Source organism: Nycticebus coucang, chromosome 9, assembly GCF_027406575.1.
Source record: "Nycticebus coucang isolate mNycCou1 chromosome 9, mNycCou1.pri, whole genome shotgun sequence".
In the NCBI taxonomy this organism is placed as follows: Eukaryota; Metazoa; Chordata; class Mammalia; order Primates; family Lorisidae; genus Nycticebus; species Nycticebus coucang.
The window spans coordinates 134816074-134844009 of NC_069788.1; the positions used below are offsets into that span (position 1 = coordinate 134816074).

Below are 27936 nucleotides of genomic sequence, written 5' to 3' on the forward strand. Positions count from 1 at the left end.
CCAAAAGAGGATTCCATTATTCAATAAACAGAATCCTTCCTTTTGAAATTTGGATTTATAAAATTATAGGGCATTAACTTTAAGTATACATAGTGCACACATTCTTAGCACCTCAATCTAGTATGTTTAATTAAAATTTTATAAATGTAAATTAGCGTAAGATGGTAAAATAATGTCTAGTCAACTTATTTTCAACAAATCGGAATATGTTTTTGGTCTAGGCCTAAATTTTGTTCATTTTGCAAATATTCTGTATTAATTCTAATTGTACATTTGTGATGTGTATTTCTATACAGTGTGAAGAAAATGTGAAATTTTGTTTACAATTGTAGATTATATGTGGTGGCATTGTTTAAGAGTGTTTGCTTATAGAAATTTTGAGGTGGAATCAAATGCTACCAGTTTTTCTGATTTTCAAGAAGCTTTGTAAAATACTAAGCCATTTCCTTCCTCTGTAGTACTTACTAAACATTTTGTATTTAGGCATTTGCATCAAATTGCTGAACAAAAGAAATAGCCATATTAATTCAACAATTTTAAAAACTACTTGAAGAGGTTTGGACATATAATTTTTAGCTCTAATTCTATAACAAAGTAGAAAGATTAAATTTATATTTGTTAGAGCTATTCAAAGAATACAATTTTCTACACTGTAGAAACAGGACAGCCAATTAATAATACAAAACAATTAACATTTATGCTGTCTTAAAAGAAATCAATTTCTTTTTTTTTTAATGTTGAGGATTCATTGAGAGTACATGAAACCAGGTTACACTGATTGCATTTGTTAGGCAAAATCCCTCTTGCAATCCTATCTTGTCCCTAAAAGGTGTGGCACACACCAAGGCTCCACCTCCCTCTCCTCCCTGCTCTCTGCTATTCTTTTCCCCACACCTCCCTCCTTTCTCTCTCTGCTCTCCACTTTCCCTACCCCTACCATGTCCTTAATTGTCATTAATTGTCCTTAAATTAAAATTGAGTACATAGGAAAAATAGTAATTTCTTAGTGCAAAGTGGAACAGAGCATTACAAAGGTGGCAAGAATATAAAGTGAGCTCCCAGTTTCAAAATGTGTCAGAGACAGAGAGCACATACCCTCGCTGCTCCCATGTTCCTCACTGTTAGGGAGGCATGAAAGACTGAAGTCTCTGATCATGCAGAGGCGTGTTTCATCTAACACAGAGGAAAGGAAGCATAGGGTCAGGCACAAATGTCTATAATTCAGTGGCATATAAACTATTTTACTTTATTGAACAGTAGTATCATATACTTCACAATTAGGAAGCTAGAATGGAGAGAAGAGGGTTAGTTATGAAGATATATTGGAAAGTATAGCCTGATAAAAAGTCCATCAGAAACTTGATGATTTGTGATGCCTTTTCATCTTGGAGTATGTTACACGGAGGGACTGGTGGTGAGATTCTAAAGGGGAAGCTCGGGTAAGGAAATGTGGAAGCAAATCACTGCAGACCAGAGCTTCTCAAACTTTCTGATATCTCCTGGATACCTTGTTAAAAATGCACTTTGTGATTCAGTAGGTCTAGGTATCTTCATTTCTAACACACACAAGTGACGCTGAGGCTGCTGGTCCTTGGATCCCCATGAGTAGCAAGGGTATACACTTGCCTATAGAGAAATCTGGAAAAAAAGCCTGGAAGAACAGTTTCACCATAGCAGGACCAAGAAAAGGCATTATTTTTCTCTTATTTCTGAGCGTGATTTTAGTTGGAGTAAAAGGAGCAAAGAAACAAAGAAATCAAGTTATAAATGTGAGATCGTTTTGCTAAATGAACAGGGTAGAAATGGCAGAAATAATCCATGAAAACAATGGAAGACCAGAGGGTTACAGAATACTTTTTGAAGGGAAGAGACATTCTGGGTAGAGAAAGAGGGTGGAAAGAAGAAAGTTAACTAGGTAATTTTATAGTTAATGATGAGGAAACTTGAGAGTACTGACCAAGATGGATTTAGGAAACTGGCACTCACACAAGATAGATTGTTGCTGCCCCAGAGATCACTAGAAGCAGGAGAGTGCTGGAATTGGGGTAAAGCAGAGAGATGCATGTCTCCTCTCCACAAATGCCAGACATGCATTTGCATTGATGCATGTTGCATCGATATTACATTATCAAATAAGACTATTTTGAATACAAGCAGTGGCTGCTTTTTTAAGACAATTTTTTTGTTCTATAAAATGGCTATTTTCCAAAGATCTTAAAAGATTAATAGGATATACCAAAGGAAACTAATTTTATAAAAATGTAATTATCTTCCATGACTTGGCAATTATGAATTGAGCTACAATGAACAATCTGGTGCAAATATTTTTATTGCCAAATGACTTTTGGTCATTTGGATATACACCTAGAAGAGGAATTGCAGGATCAAAAGTCAGGTGTACATTTAGATCCCTGAGTGTTCTCCAAACTTCCTTCCAAAAGGAACGTACTAGCTTGGATTTCCACCAGCAGTACAAAAGTGTTCCCTTTTCTCCACAACCACACCAACATCTAGAGTTTGGGAATTTAGTGATGTGGGATACTCTTACTGGAGTTAGGTGGTATCTCATAGTAGTTTTTGTTTGCATTTCTCAGATGATTAAAGATGGTGAGCATTTTTTTCATGCATGTGTCTGTAGACCATGTGCCTGTCTTCTTCAGAGAAGTTTCTGTTCACATCTCTTGCCCACAATTAAATGAAATCACTTGTTTTTTTTTCTTAGTCATAATTTTGAGTTCTCTGTGGAGTCTGGTTATTAGACCTTTGTCAGAAATATAACTTGAAAAAAAAAAAGAAATATAACTTGAAAAAATCCTCTCCCATTCTGATGGCCTATTTGCTTTATTTACTGTTTTCTTGGCAGTGCAGAAACTTTTTAATTTGATCAGATCTCAGTAATGTATTTTTGATGTTGCTTCAATTTTCCGGGGTGTCCTCCTCATCAAATATTCTCCAGGCCAATTTTTTCAAGCATTTCCCTGCACTCTCTCTACGAATTTTTTATAGTTTCATGTCTTAAGTTTAAGTCCTTTAACCAGTGAGAGTCAATTTTTGTTAGAGGAGAAAGGTGTTGGTCCAGTTTGAGTCTTTTACAGGTTGCCAGCCAGTATACCATGAAGCACTATGCAGCATTAAAAAAAAAAAAAAAAAAGAGACTTTACCTCTATTATGTTTACATGGATGGAGCTGGAAAATAATCTTCTTAGTAAAGTATCTCAGGAATGGAAAAAAAAGTCTAATGTACTCAGTGCTACTGTGAAACCAATCTATAATCACTCACACTTGCATATGAAAAATGAAACACGGGGCGGTGCCTGTGGCTTAAAGGAGTAAGGCACCGGCCCCATATGCCAGAGGTGGTGGGTTCAAACCCAGCCCTGGCCAAAAACTGCAAAAAAAAAAAAAAAAAGAAAGAATAATGAAACGCAACTTTACGCTAGGATGAAGGATGGAAGGGGAGAGAGAAGGGAAAGGAGGGGGATGGGTTGATAGAGGGAGGGTTAGTAGGGGGATCACAACTATGGAGCATATTGCAAGTACAAGTTGGATCTATCAGGTGTAGAACACAAATGTCTTAATGCTGCAATTGGGGAAATGAGGTGAAAGCTATGTTGATTAGTAGGGTGTAAGTACTCCAAATTGTACAAATAATCAACACATCGAATCCCATAATGGCATAAATGTACTTATGATCTATGTACAAATGACTTAATTAAATATATATGTGTGTATATATGTATGTATTCATGTTTTTTTTAAAACTTTTTCTTATTTTTAGCAAATATTGCTTTTATTTTGAAATGTAAAAGGTTATTAATTTCATATAATTCTGTGACATTTCAATTTTTTTCTTTTTGGATAAATGTTTTGATATTTGAAATGTATTGTTCATAATTTCTTTGATGTATTTTATATGTCCTTAGGTGAGTGGGTAATGAAACACTTAGATGGCAAAAGTAGATGGTAGAAGAAATATAGGTATATCTGCAGCTTACATGGATATGGAACAAAGGGAATGTTTATATTAACTATTATTCTACAAGTGTACATCCATGCTGCTCTATTAAAAATACTTTATCTAAGAGAAATATATTATAGATTAAACTGTACTGTCATTAGAAGTGTGTCCTTTATAAATAACAAAACAAAGATCAGATGAATACTTATATGTATAAAGGATGCTTTTGTGTCTCATTAAAGCTATGCTGTAGGCTTCTGCCATAAGCGTTGTCATTTATCCTCTCAATGGTGTGATTTGCTCCTCTGATTAAAGACACCATTCACATTGCCATATGTGCACTACTGTATGTGAATGGTTTTCCTCTGAAATACTTTAGAAATCTTAAGTGGACGGTGTATTAAATGTATGTTCCCTTTCTTTTCTTTGTTTATTTCTGTCATATTGCTGTCCACAATAAAAAAAGAAAAAGGAAAACAACTTCAGAGCTAAAATAATCATGTACAAAGTCAAACTTGAGGATTAAGCTCAATATTAACTCTCCATAACTGCACGTTTGGCTTTATCGTATTTACATTTATATTGTCATTTACATTGATTGTCTGTGTTTTTTGTTTTTTTAGGGTTTTCTGAGAAACATTGCCAGTTGAAGGTAACCACATTTATTTTTTTATCTGGAATTATTCACTGTGTGTCATACGAAATATACATTACTTATGAAACCCTTTGTTTTAAAGTCCACTCAGCATGCCATTAAGATGGAAGATTCCCATGGCAAGAAAGCAGTAAAACAGAAGAATGTGCAGCTATCCAGATCAGGTAATTTTTCAGGGGGAAAGTGGATACATGTTCTTGCTATGTGTAGTGACTATAGCTCACTGTAACTTCAAAATCCTGGGGTGAAGGGATCTTTCTTCCTTCTTTAATTTTCAACTTAAAATTCCTGTTTTTGTTAGGGAGTGGACAGAGATGAACTATGAAACTACACAATTTTCTAGTAATTCAAAGAATTTGTGAAATTCTGACTTCACATAATGGAATGCATTATACTAACAAGTTGGTCTTCTTTTAACTTTAGTTATTTTATCCTATTGTTACACTGATGATATTAAGGCAATAAATGTCTGACTAGCAGAACCTATGTGCATGTGTGTCATCATTAATTATTAAAAACAAGGAAAATAATAAATTATCCTTCCATGGCTATTTGAAAGACATAGTCTTTTAAAATGGCAGTACTAAATGTTTTGGCTTTAGGGTCCTCTCAAACTATTACAAATAATTGAGTGGAAGTATCCAACACCTAGAATTAGCTGTATGTTATTACTATGAACTCATACTCTGAAAATGTTTTACTTTATAGGTGACATAGGTGTACAATCATAATTTGTTTCCATGTCCTAAAATTTCATATAAATGATATATACACTGTGTACAAAATAAGATGATGAAGTGAACTCATCCTAGAAAAAGCACTGCATACCTCATTGCTGAATATCACCACAGTCACCTTTGAAGTACTTCCCTTGGAAAGTTGTGCACCAATACCAGTGCCTAATCCAGGCTCCAAAGCAATTTTGGAACTTTTTTTCTGGAATAGCCATCAGCACTGACATTGTATTATCTTTGATGTCCTAAATGTTATCAAAATATCTTCCTTTAAAATGTTCCTTCATCTTTGGGTAAAGAAAAAGGTCATTGGGAGCCAGATTATATGAGTAGGGAGGATGTTCTAATACAGTTATTAGTTTACTGAGTAAAAACTCCGCACAGACGGTGCTGTGTGACTTGGTTCATTGTCACACAGCAAGAGCCATTGCCCCCCTGATGCAAGAGCCATGATTTGGCAAAAAGTTCAGGTCATTTTCATCTAACTTTTCCATGTAGCCTTTTCAGCACTTTCAAATAGTAAACTTTGTTAACTGTGCAGTTGTTGAAAATTCCTAATGAACAATCCCTCTGATATCAAGAAGGTTAGCAATATCATTTTGACATTTTGTTTGAACTAAAGGAATGTTTTGGTTGTGGAGAAGACTGACTTTCATTGTGCACTTTGATGCTTTTCTTCAGTTCACGTTGGTATGTCCATGTTTCATCACCAGTGATAACATGGCTCAAAACTTGCTTCTCTGTGAGGTCTTGTGAAAATTTGACTCTCCTTTTCATTTTTTTTCCACTGGTGATCTACTTTGGGAATCATTTTGTTCAAGTTTTTTCTTGTCAAGATTTTCCAGTATGATTTTCCTGATATTTTTATTAGATCATAACTGTGTACATTACTGCATTTGTGTGGTACAGTGTGCTGATTTTATATATAATTTGGAACGTTTACATCAAACTGGTTAACATAGCATTCACCTCCCCTCCTTCCCTCCCCTGTTTGACTTGGGTATTTTAAAAAAAATTTTCCCGGGTGATTCCATTAATCCATATAACCCAACTATTGATATGACAGACGTATGTGTGTATATTGACCTTTCAAACACACATTATACTACATTTATCTAATGCTACACTCTTCTTACATAATTAAAAGTTTGCTAACTAAAAGAAAGAAAAAAAAAAACATAGCATTCACCTCACTTATTTATTTTCTTTTTCTTTAAGTTTTTTGCTGGGACCGGGTTTGAATCCATCCTCTCTGGTCTATGGGGCTGGCTCCCTACTTCTTTGAGCCAGAGGCACCACCCACTGATTTAATTGTTGTGTTTAGACATTTATACTCTACTATTAATAAAATATTAAATTTAATACTAATAGCAGAATATACATGTCTACAAATTTTAATACCAGTATTAATATTTAATAGTATTGATATTTAATTAATCCTTAATATTTAATAGTATTAATGCTTAACTAATAGTAGATTAAAAATGTCTACAAAACTTAAGAGTAGTGTTAATATTTAATAGTACAGTATAAATGTCTAAACACAACAATTAAATAAGTGAAGTGAATTCTGTGTTAACAAGTTTGATTTAAACATTCCAAATTGTATATAAAATCAGCACATTATACTCCATAAATGGAGTAATGTCTGCAGTTATGATCTAATAAAATAAATTAAAAAAAAGACTTTCCTACCTGTTTCTCTCTTGATGTTTACTTGATATGCTATGCTTCTCACAGTCAGCTAATAGTTTTGATGCAAAATTCAATGAATTTTTGTAAGGTTTTCATGACTTTCATTCTTATTACTGGGCACCCTTACCTCTCTTCTTCAATGCTGCTTTTTATCCCTTCAGAAAACTATTTAATCTATTTGCAAACTGCTTATTTTTTTGTGGCATTATCTGCAAACTAACATGTCCCTGACTTCCCTTTCATGCTTGCTAAGTTTAACAAGATTAACATTTATTCATCGCTCTAATTCAGGTTCTGAAATTCTCATAACAGCACACAATCATGCAGCAATGATAATGAACTCCATTCTGAAAGACAGTCAACATAAACACAACTATGAGACACTGATACACCAAAGTTATGAAACTTTAATGAGGGGCTTGTACAGTACTAACAACGTAAGCACACGGTTGTGAGCTTGTGAACTTAATTGTCAAGGCTTCATATGTCATTTTGTGACATATTTCTTTCTTTTATTTGCACAGTATCGTATTTGTGAGATCAATCCATATTGACACATGTATATTTGGCTTAATTTATTTTGATTTTTATAACATTCCATCACATAAATGCTGCAACATCAAACTCTTCGAAAGCTGATATATATATACATATATATATATATATATATATATCTCGTATATCCATATGTATATATGAATGATAGTCATAATGGCTTTTGTATTATATAGGTGTATCCACAGATATGTATTGTATTGTTTATTAATACTGAAAAAATGAAAATACAAAACCAAGTTTTATATGTTTATTTATTTTATAAAAACATCCATCCTATATGGGACACTGATATTTGATATCCAAAATATTTCTGTAAACATTCACTTATCTCAGGCCCACATTGCCTTTATTTTCCAATATTTCCTTGTAATTCATCTTCTGCCATTCACTTGTGTTTTTCTGAAATTCGTCTTTCATATAGAATTTACAGTGATTTACTTCAGTGAAAATGGGATAATTAATATCTCTTTGAAATATTAATATTCAACCACCATGAAATTTCATAGAAGGATTTCTGCTATCCCTTCTTGTCTGCATTTTTTTTCTGGCATTCCTGAGATTCTAGAATGCCTGGCTCACCAATCCCTCTACTGCAGACAAATACATACACATTTGTTTCTTCAGGAATTTTTCTCTCTCTCTTTCTGCTTTCTGTCTTGCTCTCATCCTTTCCTGGCCCCTATGCCCTTTAATTTGGCTCATCTAACATTATAAGTATCAGCTCAGACATGATCTCTGAAAAACTCATTTTTGACAGTTTTATTTATATTCCTTCCAGCCACAGTGTCAATCATTATTGAGTAAAACAGATAAAGACTGTTCCAGAAGTTTTGAAATATTGTGCTTACAGTCCAGCGGCAAAGGGTAAAGACATGGCAAGAAACGACTTACAGTTTTGGTATGAAAATTGCAGTAGAGATGACACTAGAGTACTGAGGCAGCCCTGAGGGAGGAGATGCCTATTTATCTGGGGAAACAGCAGGAATAAAGGAAGGCTTCATGTTGCAGGCTAAGGCCTTAAAAGATAAAATAAAATTGTTAGAATAGCAGAGGAAATCTTTTCACATGTAACAGACAGGATGTACACTGATGAAAATAGAAAAAGTAACAGAAATTTGTGAATTATTGATAAAACAACATGCACAGCATGCTGTTGAAAGGTATTTTATGAAGTAGAGAATAATCCACAATGTTATTTCATATGTGTGTATTGTATATTTAAATTCTGTTTTTCTTCTGACATTATGTGTGTATATGTTAGGTGGATAAATCTGTGAGTAAATCTGTGATATGTCTGTATTCGTTGAACCTGGTGACATCTACTGCCCTCTGGGTTGTTTTGCGAAGTTTTGGATAATTAGGAGTATTTTTTTTTTTTTTTTTACGGAAGTAAATATTTGGCTAAAGATTAAGCTTAACTTAAACTCTCAATTTATACAGAAATTACTTTTTTACCCTTTTGTATCAAACAATGTCAATTTTGTTGAACTGTGGTCCATTTAACTAAATGTATGGTCTATCAGCAGAACAAGCCTTGCAGATGTCATCAGATGAAGAGAAAGAAAGTCATGAAGGAAGTAAAAATAAACAGTCAAAGGTATGAAAATATTTAATTTTAGATTTCTGATTTAATATTGATTTCTTTTGCAATGGTATTTTGAATGGTATTTGCAATGTAGAATAGTCCAAAATAAAATTATATTTTGGACTAACATCTTAGACTCAGTAGGTCAAAATTTAATATTTTCTTTAAAATATATTCTCAAATACTTAAAATAATTAAAAATCCTGAAATCTCATATAGCCTTTGTCTTTGGAATAGAGATAAAGAATTTCTGGGTGGAGCAAATTGGGGAATCAGAAACATCATTCAGCTGAGCTCTCCTAGAAGGACTGGGGAAAAAGAGAGAACCCAGCTATACCTGGCATGAAGACCTTACCCAGAGTCATAGCAAAGGGAGCACAGTGATGAGGTGGTGAGATGGATATAGTGTATGATCTGGAGGGGTGGAAATCTGATGAATTAAGTAGGTGATTGAGACTGGCTGGGATCAGCTGGCCACCCACAGAGGCTTGGGACAGAAAGAAGCCTTTCTTGAATTTTCAGTTGTTGGGGCAAGCTGTGTGTTGAGTGAAAAGCTTGGACGAGAAGGCAAGCTCAAACAGCATGCAGCAACCAGATTCAAATGCTGGTTTGAGTGGATGTGCCATAGGTTTGTGGCTGGTGAGGCAACTATAATGAGAAGGTCTCAGTGGCCAGGAGGCTGCCATTGTGGGAAGTCCTGAGAAAGTCTTAGCAGGAGCCTAAAGCACGGCTGTCTTAATTCCTTCCGCCAGGATCAGAACTCATCTATTGGGGCAGGCTGAGGTACTCCTGCAACCTACAGGAACTAGAGTCAGGGGGCACTGTGAAACCTGCCCCTGAAGGATTCTAGTGAGCTTTAAGATCCCAACCCAGCAGGATCTGAATGCTGAGAAAACAATCAGGCGATTGCCCAAGGCAATAATTTTGGAATTAGGAAAATAGAGGTTGCTGGCTGTGCTCTCGGTCTCCTAAAAAACCCACGGCGCCACCTGGTGCCACAGAAACATACTGTCATCATGCAACATACTGTCATCAAGGGCAAGGACTTTTCTTTAAAACAAACGAGGTAGTGAGAAGTAAAAAGGAGCATAAGGAGGTAAACAAGAAGAAAGAACATGAGGAGGAACCAATAGAAAAATTCAGGCAACCTGAAAAATAAGAACAGAGGATCCCCCGCAATGAACCATGAGGCACCTACTACAGAAGACGCCATCTATAAAGAATTAGTGGACTTCTCCCAGAGCTGGACAGATCCTCTAAACAGAAATTAAACAAAGATATAAGAGATTGAAATGAGACCCTAGCAAAACTGTGCTTTATAGATGTATATAGAACACTCCATCCCCAAAACAAGAATATACATTATTGTCATCATCCCATGGAACATTCTCAAAAATTATCACATCCTATGACAGAAAATAAAACTCAACAAAATCAAAAGAATTGAAATTTTATCATGCATCTTCTCAGACCACAAGGCACTAAAAGTCGAACTCAACTTCAACAAAAACGTTCAACCTCACAAAAAGGCATAGAAGTTCAACAACCTTGTGCTGAATGACAGTTGGGTGCTGGAAGAAATAAAAAAGGAAATCATTAAATTCATTCAGTATAACAACAGTGAAGATACAAGTTAAAAAAAAAAACTGTGGATATAGTAAAAGCAGAAAAAAATGATCACTTTAGAAGCCTATATTCAAAAAACAGAAAAAAAGAAAGATGGAGACTTTACCTTTTTTATGTTTACATGGATGGAGCTGGAACATATTTTTCTTAGGAGAGTATCTCAAGAACGGAAGAAAAAGTATCCAGTGTACTCAGCCCTACTATGAAGCTAATGTATAGCTTTCATATGAAAGCTATAACTCAGTTATAACCTAAGAATATGGGGACCAGGGAGAGGGAGGGTAGAGAGGGGGTAGATGGGCGGAGGGAGGGTGATTGGTTGGATTACACCTGTGGTGCATCTTACAAGGATACCTGTGAAACTTAGTAAATGTAGAATATAAATGCCTTAACACAATAACTAAGAAAATGCCAGGAAGGCTATGTTAACCAGTGTGATGAAAGTGTGTTAAACGGTCTATAAAACCAGTATACAGTGCCCAATTATTACATTAATGTACACTGTTACAATTTAATAAAAAAAAATTAATGTTCAAATAATGTACCTTGGTCAAAATTAAATCCAATTTATGTGAGAATTGGTCACAAAATTGCCCTCTAAAGAGACACAGGATGGTTGACTAAATAGAAAAACTGAGGCCAGACATCTGCTGCATTCAAGAGTCTCATCTTTCCTTAAAAGACAAACATAGACTCAAGATGAAGGAATGGTCACCTTTAATTCAGGCAAATGGAAATCAGAAAAAAGTAGGTGTGGCAATTATATTCTCAGATACAATAGGCTTTAAACCAAAGTAAGAAAAGAGAATGATGGTCACTTCTTATTTCTTAAGGGCTACACTCAACATGATGAGATTTCAATTATCAACATTTATGCACCCAACCACAATGCACCTCAATTTATAAGAGAAATTTTAGCTGACATGAGCAACTTGATTTCCCCCGCACCATAATTGTTGGAGACTTTAACACTCCTCTGGCAGTGTTGGATATATCCTCACACAAAAAAGAAGCTAAGCAAAGAAATTTTAGAACTAAACTTAACCATTCAACATTTACATATAATAGACATCTACAGAACATTTCATCCTAATTAAACTGAATACACATTCTTCTTATCAGCTGATGGATCATCCTCCAAAATTGATCACATCTTGGTTCACAAGTTTAACATCAGCAAATTTTAAAAAATATAATTCATTCCGCGTATTTTCTCAGACCATCATGGAATAAAAGTTGAACTCAGTAAAAACAGGAATCTCCACATGCATACAAAAACATTGAAACCAAATAACTTCATGCTGAATGATAGCTGGGTCATAGATGAGATTAAGAAGGAAATTACCAAATTTTTGGAACAAAACAATAATGAAGTCACAAACTATCAGAACCTCTGGAATACCACAAAGGCAGTCCTAAGAGGAAAATGTATAGCATTGCAAGCCTTCCTCGAGAGAACGGAAAGAGAGGAAGTCAATAACTTAATGGGACATCTCAAGCAATGGAAAGTGAAGAAGTTTACAACCCTAAACCCAGCAGAAGAAAAGAAATAATTAAAATTAGAGCAGAAGTAAATGAAATTGAAGACCAAAGAATCATACAACAGATCAACCAATCAAAGAGTTGGTTTTTTGAAAAGCTCAATAAAATAGATAAAACTTAGGCTATCCTAACCAGAAGTAGAAGAGTAGAATCCCCTATTCATCAATCGGATAAGATAAAGGCCAAATAACAACAGACTCCTTAGAAATCCAACAAGTCCTTAATGAATACTATATAATATATATTATATAATATTCATACTATATAATAAAATTCTACTCTCAGAAGTATGAAAATCTGAAGGAAATAGATCAATACTTGGAAACATGCCACCCTCCTAGACTTGGCCAGAAAGAAGTGCAAATGTTGAACAAGCCTATAACAAGCTCTGAAATAGCATCAAGTATAAGAAATCTCCCCCAAAAGAAAAGACCAGGACCATATGGCTTCACATCAGAATTCTACCAAACCTTTAAGGAGGAACTAGTACCTATATTACTTAATCTTTTCCAAAACATACTAAAAGAAGGAATACTTCACAATACATTCTATGAAGCAAATATCATGCTGATATCCAAACCAGAAAAAGACCCAACAAGAAAAGAAAATTAGATACAAATATCTCTAATGAATATTGATGCAAAAATATTCAATAAGATCCTAGCAAACAATCTAATAACACATGAAGCACATTATACACCACAACCAGGTGTGTTTCATCCCAGGGTCCCAAGGATGGTCCAATATACATAAATTCATAAATATAATACATCACATAGACAAAAAACAAAGACCATATGATTCTCTCAATTGATGCAGAAAAAGGTTTTGACAATACCCAACATCCTCTCTTGCTCAGAACGCTTTAGAAAATAGGTATAGAATTTATTGAATTCTTGAGACATCTTTTGGGTAACTGCTTGGAATTCTAATTCAATCAATTGGCACTTGCTACTGGCTGCTTGAAGAATTTTTTTCATCTTGACTTCAGACAGGTTCATTACAATGTGTCTTGGAGAGGCTCTGTTAGCATTGAAATTACCCAGGGTTTGATATGCATCTGAAAGGGGTGTGTCGGGGTCTTTAGTGAAACTGGGGAAGTTTTCCTTTATGATAGTCTCCTGAATGGCTTCCATTTATTTGGGGCAATCTTCTTCCCCTTTAGGAATCCCTATTCATATATTTGAATACTTCATGGAGTATTGTAGTTCTCTAAGGACATGATATGCTTTCTCTCTCTTCTTTTCTGCTAATCAACTCTTTGGGTTAAGTCAAAATTTTGTCCTGTAGCTCTGAGCTTCTTTTTTCTCCATAGTCTACCCTATTTTTGATACTTTTCACTGCAGCTTTACATTCCCTGATTGTTTCCTTCATTTCCTTAAGCTCCACCATATCCTTTCTGTATTGTACATATCTCTTGTCTCATTTTTGGTTCTTTCTTTCCATGTTCTTGCCCATTCCTTTTAATGTCTTTATCATCCATATTTTAAATTCCCTTTCTATCAACACCATTAATTATTTTTTTTATTTTCTCCATACATATACATGTGTTTATTTGGTTTCCACTTTTTTCCTGCACAAAATTAAAAAGACTTAAAATTTAAAAACAATGGCATTGATTACAATAAGCACTAGAAACAAAAATGTCATCAAGAACGAGCAAAGATAAAAACATTCATAGACGAGATCAGATAATTGCTGCCAGAAAATATTGAGCAATAATAATAAGAATGCAAAAAAAGTAACATTCATATTGTTGGATAAGAGTATGTCTATCATAGAATGCTTTGACTTTGAGGTTCAGTATGGGGTCATCAGTTAACTTCTTTTTCTTTTTTCCAAAGTCTCAAAAAATAGACAACTATTCTTGCTAATACGTTTGAGTTCTCTGTGGATTCTGGTTATTAAACATTGGTCGAAGGTTTAACCTGCAAATATTTTCTCCCGTTTTGAGGGCTATCTGCTTGCTATACTTAACTATGTTCTTGGCTGTGCAGAAGGTTTTCAGTTTGATCAGGTTCCAGTAGTGTATTTTTGATACTGCTTCAATTGCCCGGGGAGTCCTCCTCATTAAATATTCACCAAGGCCGATTCCTTCAAGAGTTTTCCCTGCTCTTTCTTCTAGTATTTTTATAGTTTCATGTCTTAAGTTTAAAGATTTTACTGAGTGAGAGTCTTTCTTAGTTAATGGTGAAAGGTGTGGGTCTAATTTCAGTCTACTACAGATCGCCAGCCAGTTTCTCAGGGTGGGCAAAGGAATGGAAGAGAAACTTCTCTAAGGAAGACAGGCGCATGGACTACAGACACATGAAAAAATGCTCATCATCCTTAATCATCAGAGAAATGCAACTCAAAACTACTTTGAGATATCACCTAACTCCAGTAAGAGTAGCCCACATTACAAAATCCCAAAACCAGAGATGTTGGCATGGATGTGGAGAAAAGTGCACACTTCTGCACTGCTGGTGTGAATGCCTACTAATACGTTCCTTTTGGAAGGATGTTTGGAAAATCCTTAGAGACCTAAAAATAGAGATGCCATTCGATCCTATAATTCCTTTACTAGGTAAATGCCTAGAAGACCAAAAATCACAATATAACAAAGACATCTGTACCAGAATATTTATTGCAGCTCAATTCATAATTGCTGAGCCATGGAAGAAGCCCAAGTGCCCATCAACCCACGAATGGACTAGCAAATTGTGGCACATGTATACCATGGAATGTTATGCAACCTTAAAGAAAGATGGAGACTTTATCTCTTTCATGCTTACATGGATAAAGCTGGAACATATTCTTCTTAGCAAAGTATCTGAAGAATGGAAGAAAAAGTATCCAATGTACTCAGCCCTACTGTGAAGGTAATTTATAGCTTTCATATGAAGGCTATAACCCAACTGTAGCACAAGAATATGGGGAATGGGCCATGGGAGAGTCAGGGAGGGGGGAAGTCAGGGTGGAGGGAGCGTAATGGGTGGGGCCACACCTACGGTGCTTATTAGAATGGGTACAGGCGAAACCTACTAAATGCAGAATACAAATGTCTACATACAATAACTAAGAAAATGCCATGAAGGCTACTTTGAACAGTTTGATGAGAATATTTTTGATTGTATATGAAACCAGCACATTGTACCCCTTGGTTGCACAAATGCACACAGCTATGATTTAACAATAAAAAAAAAGAAGGAAAATAAGTATAGAAGTAACATTTCTTAAACTGATAGAGGCCATCTGCTGCAAACCCACAGCCAATATCATAGTGAATGGAGTAAAATTGAAATCATTTCCACTCAGATCAGGAACCAGACAAGGATGCCTACTGTCTGCACTACTTTTTAACATTGTAAGGGAAGTTTTAGCCACCATAATCAGGCAAGAGAAGACAATCAAGGGGATCCAAATAGGACCAGAAGAGATCAAATTGTCACTCTTCACAGACGATATGATTATATATCTGGAAAATCCAAGGGAATCAACTACAAAACTCCTAGAAGTGATCAAGGCATACAGTAATGTTTCAGGATACAAAATTAACACTCTTAAATCTGTAGCCTTTATATATACCAACAATAGTCAAGGGGAAAAAACAGTCAAGGACTTCATTCCCTTTAGAATTGTCCTAAAGAAGATGAAATATCTGGGAGTGTATCCAACTAAGGACATGAAATATCTCTATAAAGAAAACTATGAAACTCTGAGAAAAGAAATAGCAGAAGATGTTAACAAATCGAAAAATGTATCATGCTCTTGGTTGGGAAGAATCAACGTTGTTAAAATGTCTATACTACCGAAAGCAATCTACAGATTTAATGCAATCTCTATTAAAGCACCTCTGTCATATTTTAAAGACCTGGAAAAATTAGTACTTTGTTTTATACGGAAACAGAAAAAAACTCAAATAGCCAAGACATTACTCAGAAATAAAAACAAATTGGGAGGTACCACGCTTCCAGACTTCAAACTATACTATAAATCGATAGTGATCAAAACAGTATGGTACTGGTACAAAAATAGAGAGGTAGATGTGTACTCAGCCCTACTATGAAGCTAAATTATAGCTATCACATGAAGGCTATAACCCAACTGAAGCACAAGACTATGAGGAAAGGGCCAAGGAAGGGGAAGGGAGGGGGCAGATTATGGTGGAGGTAGAGTAATGGGTGGGGCCACACCTACCGTGCATCTTAGAATGGGTACAGGCCAAACTTACTAAAGGTAGAATACAAATGTCTACATACAATAACCATGAAAATGCCATGAAGGCTACGTTGAATAATTAGATTAGAATATTTCAATTGTATATGAAACTAGCACATTGTACCCCTTGATTGCACTAATGTACACAGCTATGATTTAACAATAAAAAAATAAAAAATAAATAAATAAAAGGCAAAAAAAGAGGTAAACCCAGACACTTATTGTCATTTGATTTTTGATAAGCCTATTAAAAATATAAATTTTGGGAAAGATTCCTTATTCAATAAATGGTGCTGAATGAATTGGCTGGAAACTTGTAGAGGACTGAAACTGGACCCACATCTTTCTCCTCTAATAAAAATTGACTCTTACTGGTTAAAAGACTCATACTTAAGACATGAAACTATTAATATTCTTAGAGAAAGTGCAAGGGAAATGCTTGAAAAACTTGGCCTGGGAGAATACTTCATGAGGAAGACACCCCGGGCAATTGAAGCACCATCAAAAATACATTACTGGGATCTGATCAAATTAAAAAGCTTCTGCACTGCCAAGAACACACTAAGTAAAGCCCTCAGATAGACAGCCCTCAGAATGGGAGAGGATTTTTGCAAGTTATACTACCAACAAAGGTCTAAGAACCAAAATCCACAGAGAACTCAAACTTCTTACTAAGCAAAAAACAAGTGATCCCATTTCATTGTGGGCAAGAAATGTGAACAGAAGCTTCTCTGAAGAAGACAGACACATTTCCTACAGACACATGAAAAAATGCTCATCTTTAATCATCATAGAAATGCAAACCAAAACTACTCTGAGAAACCATTTAACTCCAGTAGGACTAGCCCACATCACAAAATCCCAAAACAACAGATGTTGGTGTGGATGTGGAGAAAAGGGAAGACTTTTGCACTGCTGGTGGGAATGCAAACTAGTATTTTCCTTTTGGAAGGAAGTTTGGAGAACACTCAGGGATCTAAATGTAGACCTGCCATTTGTCCTACAATTCCTCTTCCAGGTGTATATCCAAAGGACCAAAAATCTTTTGGCAATAAAGATATTTGCACCAGATTGTTCATTGCAGCTCAATTCATAATTGCCAACTCATGGAAGAAGCCCAAGTGCCCATGGACCCATGAATGGATTAATAAATTGTGGTATATGTATACCATGGAGTACTAGCAGCAGTAAAAAAAAAAAAAAAATGGAGACTTTACCTCTTTTATGCTTACATGGATGGAGCTGGAAAATATTCTTCTTAGTAAAGTATCTCAGGAATGAAAATAAAAGTATCTAATATACTCAGTACTACTGTGAAACCAATTTATAATCACTCACACATGCAAATGAAAAATGAAACACAACTTTAGCCTAGGATGAAGGAGGGAAGGGGAGAGTGAGGGGAGGGAAGGGGGTGGGAGGGATAGTAGGGGGACCACACCTATGGAGCACATTGCAAGTACAAGTTGGACCTATTATGTGTTTACCACAAATGTCCTTATAATATAATAGGGTAAATGAGGTGAAATCTATGTTGATTAATATGATGTAAGCACTACAATTTGTACAAATAATGAACACATTGAAAATGGCATTAATGTATTTATGATCTATGTACAAAAGAATAAAAAAAGAAAGAAAAAAATCATACATTATGATCAAATAAGATTCATCTTACATTAATTTTTTGAGTGGTGAGAAGTATGGATTCTTTTTTATTCTGCATATGGCTATACAAATACAATTTTACCTGCACCTTTTATTGAAAATGGAGAGATTCCCCCAATGTATGTTGTTGTCTGCTTTGTCAAAGATAAGGTGGCTATATGTGGATGGTTTACTGTATGGGTATTTTGTCTTGTTTCATCAGCCTGTGTCTCCATTTTTTGTCAATACCATGCTGTCTTGGTTACTATAGCCTTGTAGTGTAGTTTGAAGGTGGTAATGTGATGCCTCCAAATTTGTAAAAGAAGCATTATATCAAAAAATACCTGTATTCAAATGTTCTTTGCAACACAATTCACAATTACAAAGATGGGGAATCAACCAAATGCGCATCAATTCATGAGTAGATTAATAAAACCTGGTACACGTATTCCATAGAATACTAAACCAGAAACAATGACTTAATGCCTTTTCAACAATCTGTATATAACTAGGGACCATTAGAACTAGGGACGATTATCCTCAGTGAAGTATCTAAAGAATGAAAACACGAATACAACATGTACTTACTACTAAATTGGAATTAAATTGATGGGCACACATGTGAAGTAAACCTCAATAGAAATGAAGGAGGAGGTTACAGGGGGAGAGGAAGCAGAAACCTATCTAACAGGTAGAGCGAACACTCTCTGGGTGAAAGACATACTTCCAATGATGACTGAAAGATTACAAAAAGAAATCTACATAACCAAAATATTTGTACCCCCATAATACTTTTAGATAAATAAATAAGTATATAAATAAATAAATGAAAGGATAGAAGATGGCATCTTTTGTGTGTCTTTTTATTTCTCAATTTCTGACAGTGAAATGGGGTGAAAATTCATTCAATACCAAGAGGAAAGGGGAATGACAAAGTTAAGAATGGCCCTTTTTGAAATTTTGAAAAATTCTGTTTGACTCACTCAAAGAGAAATAAAGAAGATTCTCCAAACAATTTAAATAACAATTATAATTATATCTCACAATTATGTGATAATACTCAAATGTAATGCTAAAATTAATAACAAAATATTTTGCTGGCTCTAATCATAACAAAGTAAAGTGATAAAATCAATGAAAAGAAAAAATTTCTTTTTGTAGACTAAAGTAGTAGCAATTATCCTTTCTATTAAACTTTTCATCAAGGTTAAAAAACAAAGGAAGAAGTGTGAAGCTAATGAGATAGAAGTATCTAAATACCTCTGTGATTTTGCAACTGATAACAGTGATGATGATGGATTAATTCAAAAAAGAAAGGCTGGAGAAACCTACAATCAGCAGTTTTCCAGGAAGGAGAATGAAAAGTGGGACAGGTGAGCCTGTAGCGGTGTTTCATAGTAGATAATTATTACTGTACAAGAAAACTAATTTTAATTTGGACTAACATTCACAATTAACAAGTTGTATACTTAACCTAAGGATTTTCAGCCTTTGCCTGCTATAAGAACAATGCAAATTTACAAACAATGGGATATCGTTGTTTTCAGTCATGCTGACATTTTTTTTTTAACAAAAACAGTGCTGAGAAATGTGCAGAAAAGTTATTGTCATGCACTATTTGTTGATAAAACCAGTAAATCCTTTTGACAGGTGATTTAGCAATGGGCATCAAATTTCAAATATGTCATTCATTGAATGTAAGAGGTCCAGTTCTGCAGCTAGATCCTACAGGAAAATCTGACCCATCTAAACACACAGACGTGTTAAGAACATTTGTTATCTGTGATATATACTTAAAATAAACCAATATTTATGTATCTAATATATAATATGTGTTAAGATACATAGTATTTATGTATGTTAAGGACATTTATATAACTATGTTATCTATATATGTGTATTACAGAAGTTTATTATAACATTGTCATATCAAAAGTTGGAGATAGTCTAAATATGTGTCAGTAAGGAAATACTTAAAATACCACACCCATAAAGTAATGTTGCATACAACGATTTTCTAAAATGAGGTGAATCTGTAGTACACTAATCATTTCCCAATGAAAGTATGTTTAAAGTATTTAGTTTAGTGATACATACAACCAAATTTTGATAGAATTGCTTAAATATCTGCTGAGTTGCAAAAGGCAGCTACATGTTGTATTGGCATTCTAGCTTATAACCAAGAAGGTTGGAGGTTATTATATTTTTGGTTTTGTTCTCAATATATGAGTACTCAACTATTGGAACCTCAAATTAGTCTGAATATCAGCAAATGATTGCACATGGCACTCATTTTCCAAATATACATTTCAATAAGGTGTAAAAATGATTACATCAAAGGTTGTTTAATCTAATAAAATTAGCCTTGGCCAAATTTTCCTTTAAAAAGCCAGAGAGTAAATATGTTTTAGACTTTGTGGGCCATATGGTTTTTGTTATAGTCCAAAATCTGTCATAGAAAGTGAAGGAACCGGCATGCCTGTGATCCAATAAAACTTTGCTGACAAAAGCAGGCAGTGGGCTGAGCTTGGCTCACATGTGCTAATTTACTGACTCTTGTGGTAAAACCCAGTACTACTAATGCAGCAAGTCTTCTTTTAAAAGATTATGCATTTCAATACGAACCACATCACATTATTCAACAGATCTCATGTTACATTATTTACACAATAAGATTGTTTTTGCAATTTTTCCCCTTTTATTTCCATTATGGAATTCAAAATTTTAACATAAATATTTACTTTGTATAGTGAATGAGTCTAAAATATCCTAAATTTGGATGGTTTTTATCACGCAATACATACTTCCCTTGAAATTTTAGTCATTCTTTGGTCTTTATTTATATACATGGGCAAAATGGTAATCAGGTCTTTTCCAGTTTCTTTTTTTCCTTTTTAATTTCATGTTAATGTGAGGGTATAAACAACTAGATTACGTTATTTTCATTAGTTAGGTAGAGTCCTTCTTGTAGTTGTGTCTCACACCCAAGAGGTGTTCCATGTAACCTTAAAAGCTGCTTATTAGGTGGGAGCACACCAATCTCCCTCTAACCTTCTTTTGCCCCTTCCCTTGTTCCCCTTCCTCCTAACTTGAACTGAAATGAGATTTTCTCTTATGTGGACATGTATTAGGTTGTCTATTGGCTTTATATTACCATTGAGTATGATGGATATTTGTGTTTCTATTTTCTGATGCTTTGCTAAAGAATGCATTTCACCTCCATCCAGGTTAATATCAAAGATGTAAACTCTCCGTTTTTAAAATGACTAAGAAGTACGGTGTACACATACCACAGTATTTTGATCCATTTTTGAGTTGATGGGCATTCAGGTTGTTTCAAAATCTTGGCAAATGTAAACTGAGCTGCAGTAAACAATCTAGTGAAAATGTCTTTATTAAAAAATATTTTTTTTCTGAGTAGTTCCATCTCTATTAATGGGATTGCAGGATCAAATAAAAGTTCGATTTGAGTTCTCTGCGGATTCTCCATACTTTTTTCTAAAGAGGCTGCATTAGTTTGTAGTCCCTGCAAGGGTGTAAAAGTGTTCCCCATTACCAACATCAGCAATTTTGGGACTTTGTGATGTGGGCTATTCTCACTGGAGTTGGATGATATCTAGGGTGTTTTTGATTTGCATTTCTCTGTTGATCAGGGAAGATGAGTAATTTTTTATTTGTTTGTTAGCCACTCATCTGCTTCCTCAGAGAAGGGTCTGTTCATATCACTTGACCAGTAGTAGATGGATATTTTTTTGCTCTATTGATGTTGATTTAATTTGAGTTCTCTGTAGATTCTAATTATAAAAACTTTATCAGATCCATAACATATAAACCCATTCTGAAGGTTGTCTATTTGTTTTACCTGTTGTGTCCTTAGCTGGACAGAAGTTTTTCAGCTTAATTAAGTCCCATTTGCTCATTTTACTTGTTGTTGTGATTGCTACTGAGGTCTTTGTCATAAAATCTTTCCCGAGTCCAACATCATCAAGAACTTTTCCCACACTTTCTTCTAAGATTCTTATCATTTCATGTCTTAGATTTAAATCTTTTATCCATCTTAAGTCAATTATTTTAAGGGGTGAAAGGTATTGGTTGAGTTTCAGTCTACTACAAGAAATTATGTCTAGAAATTTGGCAATGTGGAGGAAATGGACCAATAGCTGCAATCATGAGATCTTCCTAGACTTAACCAGAAATAGATCTCCTGAAAAGGCATATATCAAATGTTGAGAGTGCAGAAACAATAAAAAAGGTTATAGCACCAACAGCAGCAACAGAAGCCCAGGACCAGATGGCTTCACAACAGAATTCTATCACACCTTCAAAGATGAACTTCTACCTATACTGCAGAACCTGTTTCAAAATATTGATAAGGCTGGAGCCTTCCCAAACATATTCTATAAACCAAATATCACTTTTGTTTTGATTCCAAAACCAGGAAGGGACTTAACAAACAAGAACTTCAGACCAATTTAACTAATGAGTATAGAGGGAAAAATACTCCACAAAATCTTAGCTAATAGATTACAGTTACTCATTTCAAAAAAATTATGCATTACCATCAAGTATATTTCATCCAAGAGATGTAGGTTGTTTTAACATATGTAAATTCATAAATGTAATACATCCTATCCGTAAAAACAAAGTCTATATGATGCTCTCAAAAGAGGCAGAAAAAGCATTTGTTATAATTCAGAATTCTATACTAACAAGAACATTTAAAAAATAGGCAAATTTGTATATTTCTTAAGATGATTGAAGTCATCTGTCCACAGTTAACATCATGCAGAATGGTGTAAAATTGAAAGCTTTTCCAAAGAGAACTGGAACCAGACAAGGATGCACACTCTCACCACTATTATTCAACATGGTTCTAGCCAATACAATCAGGAAAGAGAAGGATATACAGTGCATCCAAATTGCTTCAGAGGAGATCAAACTCTCCCTCTTTCCTGATGATATAATCTTATACTTAGAAAACCCAAGAGACTCAACCACAAACTCCTGGAAGTTATCAGGAAATACAGTAATGTCTCAGGGTATAAAGTCAATTTCCAAAGATCTTGTATATGCCAGTAACAACTAAGCTGTTGAGCTTCTCTTGATTTGAGAAGCAAATCAAGGACATAATTCCCTTCAGAGTATCTTCAAAGAAAATTAAATACTTAAGAATATACCTAACAAAAGAGCTGAACTATCTTTTCACAAAGAATTATGAAACCCCAGGAAAGAAAATTGCAGAAAATACTAACAAATTGCAGAGCATACCATGCTCTTTGCTGGGAAGAATCAACATTGCCAAAATGCCTATTCTACACAAAGTAATCTACAAATTTAAGGCAATGGGGATTAAAATACTGACATCATATTTTGAAGAACTGGAAATAATAGTACTTCATTTTTTATGGAACCAGAAAACAAGCAATATAGCTAAGGCTATTCTTAGTAGTAAAAACAAAGTCAGAAGCATCACCATACCAGACTTTGGGCTGTATTATAAGTCTGCCGTAAACAAAACACCATGGCATTGACACACATAGACATATGGAACCAAATTTAAAACCAAGAGATCAAACCAATCTCCTCTTGCCATCTGATCTTTGATAAACCAAACAAAAATATACAGTGTGGAAAATAATTAATTTTCAAAAAATGGTGCTGGGAAAACTACATAACCACATGAAAAGACTGAAACTTTCCCCACAAATTTAACCCATTATAAAACTTGTCTCAAGATAGATGAGAGACATCAAACTAAGACACAAAACAATAAAAATCTTGGAAGAAAGCATAGGGGGAAACTCTTGATGATGTTGAGCTAGGGAAAAATTTTATGACAAAGACTTCAGACCCATCATAACAGCAACAAAAATTAACAAATGGACTTAATTAAGCTGAAAAGCTTCTGCATCACTAAGGACACAACAAGGAAAGCAAGAAGATAATCTTCAGAATGGTAAAAGATATTTGCCAGGGTATGAATCTGACAAAGGAATGATAACTAGAATCTACAGAGAACTCAAGTTAATCAACAGAACAGAGTAAACAATCCCATCTACCTCGGGGCAAGAGATACAAACAGAACCTTCTCTGACAAAGACAGACAAGTGGCTAAGAAATATCTGAAAAATGCTCATCTTCCCTGATCATCAGAGAAATGTAAATCATAACTACCCTGAGATACCACCTAACCCCAAAGAGAATAGCACACATCACAAAGTCTTAAATCTGCAGATGCTGGTGTGGATATGGAGAGAAGGGAACACTTTTACACTGCTGGTGGTACTGAAAACCAATACAACCTTTTTGGAAGGAAGTATGGAGAATCCTCTAAGAACTCAAACTAGCCCTCCCATTTGATCCTGCATTTCCACGGTGAGGCATCTAGCCACATGGAAAAAAATCGTACTAAATATTTGCACTGGACATTTGCAGCTCACTTTACAATTGCCAAACTGAGGAAACCACCTAAATGCCCACGAACCGAGGAATGGATTAATAAGCTGTAGTTTCTGTATACCATGAAATACTATTGTGCCATTAAAAAAGATGGAGATTTTACATCTTTTTTACTAACCTGTATGGAGGTGGAACACATTCCTCTTCATAAAGCATCAGAAGAGTGGAGAAGAAAGAACTCAGTGTACTCAATTCTAATAAGAAGGCTGTAAGTGGTCTAATAGAAGGTGGGGGGTAGGGAAATGAAGGATGGGGAGAGGGGCGGAGGGAGTATGGTAAGGGGTCACAGTGTATGGCACACAACTTGGGGGTGGGACACAATTACAAGAGGGAGTTTACCTAACAGCTGCAATCGGTGTAACCTAATTCTTTGTACCCTTAATAAATTTCAAACAATAAAAATAAATAAAATAAATACATAAATAAATGAATAATAAAATTGAAGATAGAACAAGGTGCTTTTATAAGATTGCTCAATGCTAATCCCATGAAGCCCAAGGATGGCTCAGAGAAGGTGTCCTTAGCTATGGATCATCCCCAGAATCTCTTAATTATGGGTGAAGCTCTTGATCTTGAAACCTATAAAGCAAAGAAAAAGAATGGAGAACCTCATGCACAGATGGTTAATTTGTGAAACTCTGAATACTTGAGTGTCACATCCAGGCTCAGTACTGGAAACTCAGTGCACAACAGGCTGACCTAAAGTCCACCTTATCCAGAGGATAAATTCCAAAGAAGTTTGCCTGCAAAGTCACCAGCCTAGAAGAATTTTTATGTCAAGATGGTTTTTACCACTGAGGAGTTTCTTCTGCATCCTATGTGGCCTCAGTTGCAGCAGCTGTTGTGCCTAGGAAGATGATTTAAACCACTCTGAGCAATCTCGTTGTCAAAGGTGCAGACTTGATCATTCAGGAAACAAAACAAATACTCAGAATGCCCCAGAAGAGCTTGTCTTGCTCTGAGGAGTTCAAAGAATTGAGGGATCTGCCACTGAGTGGAGCCAGAAGCCTGTAGCATTTAGTCAAGACCATGACTACAGGGATTATGGGAAGCCCCAAACCTGCCATGCAGTCTGTATCGGCATCGGACCTCTTAAAACAACAGAAGCAGGGCGGCACCTGTGGCTCAGTGAATAAGGCACTGGCCCCATATACCGAGGGTGACTGTTTCAAACCCAGCCCCGGCCAAACTGCAACCAAAAAATAGCCGGGTGTTGTGGCGGGTGCCTGTAGTCCTAGCTACTCGGGAGGCTGAGGCAAGAGAATCGCTTAAGCCCAGGAGTTGGAGGCTGCTGTGAGCTGTGTGAGGCCATGGCACTCTACCGAGGGCCATAAAGTGAGACTCTGTCTCTACAAAAAAAAAAAAAAAAAAAAAAAAAACAGAAGCAGCAGATGTTGGAGATGAGGGAAAGGAAATCAGAAGCTTTTTGGAGGCAATTTCTCCAAGGCTCAATTGAAGTCAAGAGCCTGGCTCTGCCATCCTCATCTTAATAGCCCACTGCCCAATCTGCGTAGATGGGGACTGAATTCCCCAGGCTGGAAGGAAGTCTGACCATGTGGATGACCAAGATTGGGTGTGGCAACTCAAAAGGAGATGACGTTCTCTTTTCTGATGAGTCACAACCACCAAAACCAAAACTGAGTGCTTTAGCAGAAACGAAAAACTTGGCTGCTATCACCAAATTATGAGCAAAGTCCAGGTTCTTACAGAAACACACCAAAACAGCCTCTAAATGATACAAAAGGATTCCCAGTATACCGTGGGAGTGATGAAATGTGTAGAAAAGAACACCATTTTTCTTCCCAAGCTGAGGATGAATTGGAGCCTGCCATGAAGAAAAGGAGAGAGCAGTTTGCCTGACTGGAATCTGAGTAATTTCAGGAAATTCTAAAAGTAAAGTCAAAGTGCACAGGTGTCCTGAAAGAGGCTGAGGCTGAGCTGCATAAATGCTATTTTGAGGCACTGGTGAAAAAAGAACAAATGGAAGAAAAGATGAGAAACATCAGAGAAGTGAAGTGTCTGGTCGTGACATGCAAGGTGAGTACCTACTCCCATCTCAATGTGCTGGAGACCTGTGTCAATGAGCAGCACGACCTCCACTGGCTCAATGGCATGAAAAAGTTTTTCAAGTGTCCCTGTGGGGACAGACTCCCACACAAGCACTGCATTAATCATGGCCTCTAAAAAAAAGGGAGGGAATGCTAAAAGAAAACTCTGGTCCAAATATCAGAGGAGAAATTTTGTTACCAAGAGGAGAACACGCCAAATTTCTAAATAGCCTCAAATAACCCTAAAGTCATTTGCCTCAATCTTTTTTTTCTTCATGTGGCTCTGGAAAGGCCTAGGATGGACTCCGGATTGCCTTTGTTTCTGACTGACACCAGCTAAAACCCATGCTGGTTAAGCCCATAAGCCTTGTCTGCTTATTTCTGCAGTTGTGTGGGCTTGACACCAAATTTAACATTGATGTTTAAGTGGAAAACCAGAATATTGTCTTCCCTGTTCTCACTACAGTATTGTGGCAACATTACAGCTTTCACAGAAATTTTTGGCCCCAAACTGGAAGGTAAACCAAGAGGTGTGTTTCTGTACCTCTTGGTTATACACTCCTTTACCTCAATGAAGTTCTAGTGTTACATGGAGATAAAAATATACATTGTATAATGACATTAACAATAGCATCATTGTGATTTTACGAGATACTCTAAATTATCAGAGGTATAACCTTTATAGTTTAGACAAGGGAAGATTTTGATTATGTACAATAGAAAAATAAAAGATTACTGCTTTCACAGAAATTTTTGGCCCCAAACGGGAAGGTAAACCAAGAGGTGTGTTTCTGTACCTCTTGGTTATACACTCCTTTATCTCAGTGAAGTTCTAATGTTACATGGAGATAAAAATTTACATAGTATAATGGCATTAACAATAGCATCATTGTGATTTTATGAGATACTCTAAATTATTAGAGGTATAAACTTTATAGCCTAGACAAGGGAAGATTTTGATTATGTACAATAGAAAAATAAATGATTGACAGTTTATTTCAGATAACACTTTTTTGTATTATAAATTTATAAAGTTTGAAAACCACGTTTCTTTGTACCAATAGTGTCATGGACGTGTATTGTGTGCTCAATAAGTATTTGTTGAGTACATGAATAAACAGTTGAATAAATTAGTGCTGATGATGAATTTTCTTAGAAAAATTTTTCTTAGAAAAATAAGTTTTGAACTTGTTGAAAGTAGGTTTCTCTAATTGCCTAGATACAACAAT

General features: G+C 35.4%; 1 protein-coding gene and 1 pseudogene across 1 annotated transcript in view; both read left to right on the forward strand.

The window, feature by feature from the left end:
• The window catches only part of LOC128594814 (ankyrin repeat domain-containing protein 26-like), a 119150-nt gene that overhangs the window by 44924 nt on the left and 46290 nt on the right, over positions 1 to 27936 (forward strand). The gene's annotated exons all lie outside the window — the stretch shown is intronic.
• Positions 1934 to 26947, forward strand: LOC128593836 (protein MCM10 homolog; annotated as a pseudogene).